This window comes from Sinocyclocheilus grahami, unplaced genomic scaffold (assembly GCF_001515645.1).
Source record: "Sinocyclocheilus grahami isolate Dianchi unplaced genomic scaffold, SAMN03320097.WGS_v1.1 scaffold1728.1, whole genome shotgun sequence".
Classification (NCBI taxonomy): Eukaryota; Metazoa; Chordata; class Actinopteri; order Cypriniformes; family Cyprinidae; genus Sinocyclocheilus; species Sinocyclocheilus grahami.
In genome coordinates, this window is record NW_015506907.1 from 1 (window position 1) to 9,001 (window position 9,001).

At 39.0% G+C, this 9,001-nt stretch overlaps 1 long non-coding RNA gene across 1 annotated transcript; it reads right to left on the bottom strand.

Annotated features, from left to right (window-relative positions):
* Window positions 1-6,054: 6,054 nt before the first annotated feature.
* LOC107572280 (uncharacterized) lies at window positions 6,055-7,535 on the bottom strand. Its single transcript, XR_001607315.1, has 4 exons — window positions 7,336-7,535; window positions 6,748-6,904; window positions 6,368-6,465; window positions 6,055-6,154 (listed from the first exon to the last, which is right to left on the bottom strand). It is a non-coding gene; the product is annotated as an uncharacterized lncRNA (long non-coding RNA).
* Between the last annotated feature and the right edge of the window lie 1,466 nt (window positions 7,536-9,001).

Consider the following 9,001-nt stretch of genomic DNA (forward strand, 5'->3'; position numbering starts at 1 on the left):
TCCATCCTGTAGGTGGGTCTGTTGTGAGACGTAGATCCTACAATGCCTTAGAAAAAAGCATTACTGGTGTTCATCTTAAGACAAAACAAAGGCACTAACATGTTTAAAGATCAGTCAGTGCAAGTTTCTTTCAGTTGAAACAGCTCAGATTTACGTTTTAGTCTAGGACTAGGCTTAAGCCTTGTCTGTGAAACCGGGGGAAAATTTATGTCACTGCCAAAATTTTGGCCATGACTGTATGTCTGACCTGTTCAGGACGCTTGACCCGAGGGCTTCGGCTTCGTGGCCTGAGCCTTATGGCTTCAGGTGAGTTGTTCTCGCCCTAATGGTAGCCCTTACTGCCTTTCAGGGTCCTTAAGCATGAGTGCCATAGGTCAGGCTCGTAGGACGGCTTTTCATTCTACGCTTGTAGAACACATTTTCATAATATACAGTATCTCACAGAAGTGAGTGCACCCCTCACATTTTTGTAAATATTTTATTATATCTTTTCATGTGACAACACTGAAGAAATGACACTTTGCTACAATGTAAAGTAGTGAGTGTACAGCTTGTATAACAGTGTAAATTTGCTGTCCCCTCAAAATAACTCAACACACAGCCATTAATGTCTAAACCGCTGGCCACAAATGATGCAGTTAGAAATGTATTAAAAACAAGCCTATCGCCTGTTTGAACTCTGTACCATATGTGAAAATAGTTTAGGAATCCCTCATTACAGCCGTGACAGAAGACAATATTTTTCATTGAAAAGACCTGTCTCTCGGATAAACATCTCGGAAATAGATGGGGTGACTTTTTGTTTTTCAAAGCAGATCCATAGCGAACCCCTCCCCTTTCATGAACTCTCAGCGGGGCGAAATGACAGTATTGTTGGCCTGTATGTACTCAATACCCACAAAACCATATCATATATATCAGTCTGGTGAGTAAACTAAAAAATTTACTAGCCAATGGCGATTCAATTGCCAAGGTGTCCGTAGAGGGTTGCTGGTGCAAGTGAATGATAGAGTTGCATGTCATCTTCATACTGGTGAAAGGAAATATTGTATTGTAGGTATTGTAGGTTAAATAATAGAGGACCAAATATTGATCCTTGAGGAACCCCAGTACCCAGTGTAATGTAGTATTTATTCCCTGCTACTTAAGTAGGATCTGAAGCAGTCTAAAGCAGGACCTGATAGACCAACTGTTGGGGACTGCCCCTCTAAATTCCAGTTCTTTTAATGGTATTAGCCACTTCAGCACTCTGGTCAGGGTGTAGTAGTCATCAGATATCTTTCCACCATTTATTTATGATCAAGGTTTTACCATATAAAATTATACTGATACTGATTATACATTGGAGGTAGCTTTTAATAATTTTTTTGTCCTGCACTTTGTGATGTTACACAGGTGGAAATATACTGACAGCTCTGTATGCGTAACAAAGTACACGTCACTTTCGCCAAACACGTATCCGCTAGAAGTTGCATAGTGCATATTTGACATAATACAAACTCTTAACAGATATAAAATACAGATTTAAATAATACTAAAAGACTTAATCTAAGGAATTTACAACACCAAACCAGTTCTGCAGTTGGTCGAGCAGAATCTCATGATCAATGGTGTCAAAAGCTGCACTCAGATCTAGAAAACAAGGATTGCCAAGAACCCACACATTGCAAGATAATCAGGCTGATTTTGGGCCCAGTTCTCTCCTTCCGACAATCCTAGGTAAAGTCTTGATTATCTTGATGGCTCTACAGATTATCTTATCAGATTTTCCTGTTTTGTGCAGTGTGTTAAGTGTGCTCATCTGCTCGGAAAGAACGTTGGGGCTGCACTGATCTCAAATCGTAAATATACTACAAGTTGAATGTTTACAATCAGACATCCTGTTATGTGGGGGGAATACTGAGGACAAACCTGCATCTACTCTGCAGATTGTCACATGGAACAAAGTGATAACTAATCAAAAAGCAAGCTGATGGAAGATCGAAGCATTACTCACCTCTAGCTCATGCTGTAACATATAATGTCCATGATAAGGCCATCTCTACAACTTCATTCAAACCTTTTTCTTTTTTCAGTAAATTATCTGTAAAAAGTAGTCCAAACACTATTATCGCCATTTATTCTTGCCCATTTTCCACCATGTTTCTTTACTCTAAAGTCACAATTTACCATAAGAGATTTTTGAGAAACTTCACAGTTGGGACTGTTTTTGTTTTTGAATGGAATATGTTAGTATCTGGTGTGCTGTCTTGGTCACATCATGGTACTCCACACACTATAGGAACAAAACTGTTAAACCTATTATTACTATTATTATTATTTTTTTTATCGTCATGTTTGTGTTATCTCATATTTTTTTAAATCTGAAAAGGCTTTTTAGTGTGGGCCAGATTTCCCAAGTCCCGAATAGCTTGCAGATAATTTAAAACCTTAATCAGGGCAGTTAATTTGCTGTGGTTTGCCCAGAAGCCAAAATGAAATGTCTCATTGAGTTTATGGGCAGGGTATAGGTGTACATTTAACACAGGTGATTTTGCTGTACTTAAACCATAAATTAAGCTTATAGCGTTAGTTCTGGCACGTCACGATCAAGCTTGCATCAGGTGACTCTCAGCTGATCCACATCTACCTATAGGAATACGACGCCTATCACGGCATTCCTATATAAGGTCTGTTCAGAATTATTCAGCAGCTTTATCGCTTGATCAGGAGCGAATTAGACGGCAAATTCCGTCTCTATGGGAATCGTACAATCAGGAATTTTGTGAGAGGGGTTAGTTTCCCACAGTTTCTCATTAGATTCAAGTTTGTGAAATTGAATGCGAATTCGCCGTGTTGATTGTTATGCGCTGCAAGGAAGTGACCTGAGCAAGCACCGCTTCTCGCAATGAAACATCATTGACATGGACTCTTTGCCCAAAAATCATCGCTGAATTTGTGCTAACATGACTGCATCAACAACACTTTGCACAAAATCTGCCTTCCCCACTGGAAGTAGTAATATATCAAGAAGGGGGTCAAGCATCCACGTCACAACTGGCTATTTCACCCTTTATTTATCTCTGAATGTCTACGCGAAGCTAAGCTAAGTTTCTTCTTTTATTCTCATTGCTAATGCTATATTGGAAAAAATTATATATTGGCAAATATTGCTCATTGTTTAAGGCTAGTTGTTCAGTAACATGTTTGCTGCTTGGCATGCTGATTCTTTAGGCTTATTAGATGTATTTCAAAATGCTGGTACACAGTTAAACTTACCATAGCAAGATGCTTGTTTTTAAAGCTGTTTAATTCTACCTGATATGACAGGCGTGCTGCTTAAAGCTCATCTTGTATTGGGAATGCAGTTTCTTTAAACTTATCCTTTTAACTATTCTTGCCAACATGCTATGTTTAAGTCAGCGACATGCTGTTGTTTAAAGTTATCTAGTGTATCGGTAATATGCTTGTTACTTAATGCACTGTATGTATGTATTTTTCGCTACTAAAAGTTATTCAAATGCTAACAACGTTATCTGGATGAGGGCAACATGCTTGCTGCTAAACTTAGGATATTGACCATATGCTTGTTGCTTAATTTTTTCAGGTAACAGTTACCGCATTAAAGGGGCATGCTGCTCTTCTCAGTTGCTTATTAAAGAAGAGCACCCTTCTGCTGCTGCTCCTCTTCTGTAAAGGGCATGCTGCTCTTCGTACCTGCTGGCAAAGAGCACCCCTTTCACTGCTACTCTCCTTCTGTAAGGGGAGATGGCCCCAGTAGCCGCTATTTTAGAAGGTCATTGCTTTAAAACAGTGTATTGGGAAATATTGCTTGTTGTTTAAGGCTAATCTAGTGTGGGTGGATGGGCAGGGAGTTTTTGGCCCAGAACAGAACCATACCGCCAAATCCAAACTGTATGCTAACCCAGATAGCAAAATACACTCGGGCCAGTTCCAGTTAGATTCTCACATGCTGGAGACTTACCCCTGTGTGCTCACTGCCCGATTCCGACCCGAATCAATCGGCCCAGATGCGGCAGCCGTGAGTGTGCTGACGCTGCTGGAATCGGCCCGACACTAATGTGCACTCGCAAGGTCCCATTTCAATTATAGACTACAATACAGAAATAAATAACACGACTTAAAACATCTATTGTCAGGGGTATGGACCTGTCTGTGTGTGTTTTTCTCCCCATGTTCTCCGTGACTTAGTTTTCTCCCTTGTCTGTTGCTTCATTTGATTCTCCTGTGTTCATTAATTATCCCTCGATAAGTTTAGTATTTATAGTGTAGTCTGCCCCATGTTTCCTTGTCGAGTCTTATTCGTCTCCTGGTGTGCTACGTGTTCCTGCCTGCCCTGTGTTACCCCGTTTGGATAAATGAAGACTGTTCTATTGGAATTCTCCCTCGTCTCCGCGTTCCTCGCTCTTCACAGTAGGCAACATGACAGAAGACCCGACCTACAAAAACTTTATTTGCGTTTACCCCTCCATTTGTTTTCCACATTTTGTTCAGTGTTTTGTTTTCTATTTTCCCCACTGATCCCTACGGCCCCTTCTTCCGCCCGGATTACCTCCTCCTCTTGCTGGAGCAGTGGGAGAAGGATCACTCAAGGGCCATACCAAACTGTTTCTGGCCATCGCCCATCTCACCAGCTACCCGGACGACGCGCTCTGCACATTCTATGACGCCATCTCGAACCCCTCGTGCAGAGCGCCATCATACGAAGATGGCCTTAGAGCGGATTTTGCCGCCTTTGTGTAGTGGATACTGGCGAGAAAGTTCCACTCCAGACCGAGCCCAGCCCACCATCACCTCTCTGTGCGGAGCTCAAGCTCAAGCCCACAGTTGACGGAGAGCCCGAAACCGCCGCGACCGACGAGCCATCGCCCCATGGAGCGACAGAGCGACCAGCTTCTCTGCTCACCTTCAGCCCACCATCAGTACGGTGCGAGACCCGCAGGGCTTCCAGTCTCCATTGTTGACGTGGCTGGAGAATCCCTTGCCACCGCCTCCAGCCTCTGAGTCCCAGACTCCGCCTCGGCCCATCGACCCAGCGGCTCCACCATGGCTCCTAACTCCCTCCTCACCGCTGTGGCCCGGCAGTCCAGTGGCTCCGACGGGCTCCCTCATCCCGATATAGTTTTATAGACCTAGTTTTCTCCCTTGCCTATTGCTTCATTTGATTCACCAGTGTTTGTTAATTATCCCTCGTTAAGTTTAGTATTTATAGTGCAGTCTGCCCCATGTTTCCTTGTCGGGTCTTATTTGTCTCCTTATGTGCTACGTGTGTGTTCCTGCCTGCCCTGTATTACTTTGTTTGGATAAATGAAGACTGTTTCTATTGGAATTTCTCCCTCGTCTCCGCGTTCCTCGCTCCTCACATTAAGCACCGTGACATCTATAAATGTCTCATTATGATGAATGCAATTTTAAAGAACTCACTTGATCAAGTTGGCATGAAGAAAATGTATTTACATTTTTTTTTTTTACAAAACAATGCAATTAAAGCCAAACAACAACAAAAACAGAAGTTGTTATATAGAAAGTGCATAGCTATTAAACAATATTTTGCAAAATTACCCTTGCATTTACTTGCACATACTTGGATTGTAAAATTGAATAAGTATAAACATAAACACTCAGGTAACACTTTACAATAAGGTTTCATTTGTTAACATTAGTTACCTACCTAACATGAAATAACAATGGCAAATACTTCTAAAGCAAATATTAACCTTAATGTAAATTTCAACAATTACTAATACATTATTAAAAACAAAAGTCATATCAGTTAACATTATTTAATGGATCTGAGCTAACATGAACTAACAAAGAACAGTTTTATTTATTATTAACTAACAGTGACAAAGAATGCATATTGTAACAAATGTATTGCTCATTGTTAGTTCAACAATCAACATTTACTATGATACCTTATTGTAACACATTGGTAAATGGCAAAGTTTTGAAATTAAACACATTTTGTACTTTTTTTTAAATTATCAAATAATTTACAACTATTACAATGTATCGTATTGAGTGAAATGATGATTACTGTTCCTTGGTTGTTGCTCATTTTCAAATCACTCAGGATTTATGGTCGTTGTGATGTAACATGTCTTTCATGTATTAATCCGGTGATATCTTTGTTTGGGAGCTTTAATTTTTGCACCTGTAAAGAGCAAATAATATAAAAGTATCTATTACTAAAAGGTCTAACTTAATGTGCCAAACTGAATTAAATTAAATACATATGTTGTAGCAATGTACCTGTTGTTTGACAGACTATTTACAGCACTAACTGCAATGACAGCAAAATAAGTGGCTGTGCCGAGCATTATTAATATTTAGTGTGTAGCTAATGGTTATTGAAGGGAGAGCTCACCCAAAAATGAAAATCATTTACTCCCCCTCATGTTGTCTATATGGACAAACGTGTTGGTATTGATTACCAGCATTCTTCAAAGTATCTTCTTTTGAGATCTGCAGAAAAACAAATGTCAGAGGTTTGGAAAAATGTTTTGTAAATTATGACAGATTTCTGAGTTAACTATACTTTTAAGTAAATTAATAGAAACACTTTTCACTAGTCATCACTGTGCAGAAACATAACAGTGAACGCTGCAATAAAATGCTTGAAAAATACACATTCAGTAGATCTAAACCTTGCTGTTTGTCAGTAGGTCTCTTCAGTTAAGATTCCCCCCAGTTACTGCAGAAAATAACATTGTGTAATGGTCAATGTAGACATTTATTTGAACTTACTTTCTCATTGGCTCTAACTGCTCCTTGTTAGTCCAGTCAGAGAAGTATAATAAAGATGATGTCCACTTTCTTGGACTGCAGGCACTGCTGGTGTTCACAGGTGTCTAAGGAGTAATGTCTGCCATTTCTTCAGCGATGAAAACACTTCTCTTGTTTACTAGAAAAAATGTATTTGTGTCATGTTAAGAGAAATAATCAGTTATTCCCATGTGTCTCGACATGCTGAGTGAGGAAGCAACTAAAGTAGCAACAAATGTGATAAACTGTGAGGCTGTGTTTGTGTTGTAGTCAGTTACACATTTAGCAACTGTAAAAGCAGATGATTTTAGACATCTATTGCAGATGATTTTAGACATACTGATGCATATTAATATGATTGCAGTACATTCTCGTCATAAAAATCACTGAAACTAGCTTATTATTAGCTTATGTATTTAGTTGAGGTTATTTGAAAACGATCTTCTCTAATACATGCTACAAAAAATCATTTTCACTCTCACGTCCTTTAATATATATGGAATGAAAACAACCTTTGCTCATTGTAAGTGCATTCATAAAAATAAGAATGTGAAAACTAAAAATACAAACCTTTCTCCTTGTATAGGCTGCACTGTCATCATCCTCCTCTTCCTCATCTGTTTGCGGATTGTAGTGTTGCTCGTCAAAGTTTACTGCAGCGTAAACACTTTATCCCACATAACAAAACTCAGATCAAAGATGAAAAAGATTTTGTTCATTTATTAACTTGCGTTTTCGGGCAAAGCAAGAAAGCCACGTTCGCTGCAATCTCGCACGCAAAGCTAACTTTTAGCAAGTTCCTTTATGAGCTTATAAGTGCCTGTGTTGGTAAAATATTGTTAGTAAAAAAAATGTAAATGCGCAACCAGAATTGTTTTATCGAAATGACTCCATACATCCGTATCTCTTTGTAAGTAATCCATTGTTTTGTTGCCATCCAAACCGCACAAACATGGTGGACACGAGCACAGGTACAAGACTCCTCCCACACTGCACGAGTGAAGGTGAATGAATCACCTAAATGGCATTTAAAATACATACAAGCAAGCATATAAAAGAATTACCTGCTGCATTACATAAATAGATTTGCTGTAGTTATAAATATTATAGAAAGTTCTGTCCTATAATACTTTTTTATTATTTAAATTTTACTGCAGCATGTGATGCAGTAATGATTCAGCATGCGCATGGATCCACACACAATCATAATCAATTTAATCATCAGTAGAGCTATAAACATTTCATCCATTGTTATTAAGGATGTAGCACTATCTGATCACTTCTGTATTTTCTTTGATATATTGATCTCTGTTACCACTGAATCTAGATCGGTCTCAGTCAGAAAGAGATGCATTACTGAAAACACTAGTGTGCTATTTATGGAGGCTATATCTCTAACACCAAGCATTTCTGCAGACTCTGTTGATTTTCTCCTTGATTCCTTTAACTCAAATGTTAAAAATGTTATTGATTACATTGCTCCTGTGAAAGTCAGTAAGAAGACTGGCAGACAGAAATCAGCTTGGAGAAAATCAACAGCAGTTCAGAGTATGAAAATAAAATGCAGAAAAGCTGAGCGGATGTGGTGGAAGACGAAACTTGAAATTCACTATAGCATCTATAAAGACAGCCTTCATGCTTTTAATGTGAAACTAGCCACAGCTAGACAGACTTTCTTCTCAAACCTTATAAACAGTAATTTTAACAACACTCGCACTCTTTTTGTTACTGTTGAGAAACTGACAAACCCCCCAAGTCAGATTCCCAGTGAAATGCTCTCCGACAGCAAATGCAATGAGTTTGCTTCCTTCTTTTCTGAGAAGATCAATAATATCAGGAAGGCGATTAGCACATCCCCAAGTTATGCAGAGGTCAGACAGATTCGACCACAATATCAAAAAGAAGATACTATGTCTGCTTTTGAAGAAATTGATAGCAAAATTTTGGAAGAAATAGTACAGCACCTTAAATCGTCAACATGCTATCTTGACACACTTCCCACATATTTTTTCAAAAGGGTGCTTAACTGTTTGGAAGCAGATCTCTTAGAAGTGGTGAACGCCTCACTTCTTTCTGGGACTTTTCCAAACTCCCTGAAAACTGCAGTTGTTAAACCCCTTCTGAAAAAGAGCAATCTTGATAACACCATATTGAGCAACTATAGACCAATATCAAATCTTCCTTTTATAGGAAAGATTATTGAAAAGGTAGTCTTTAATCAGCTGAACAAATACTT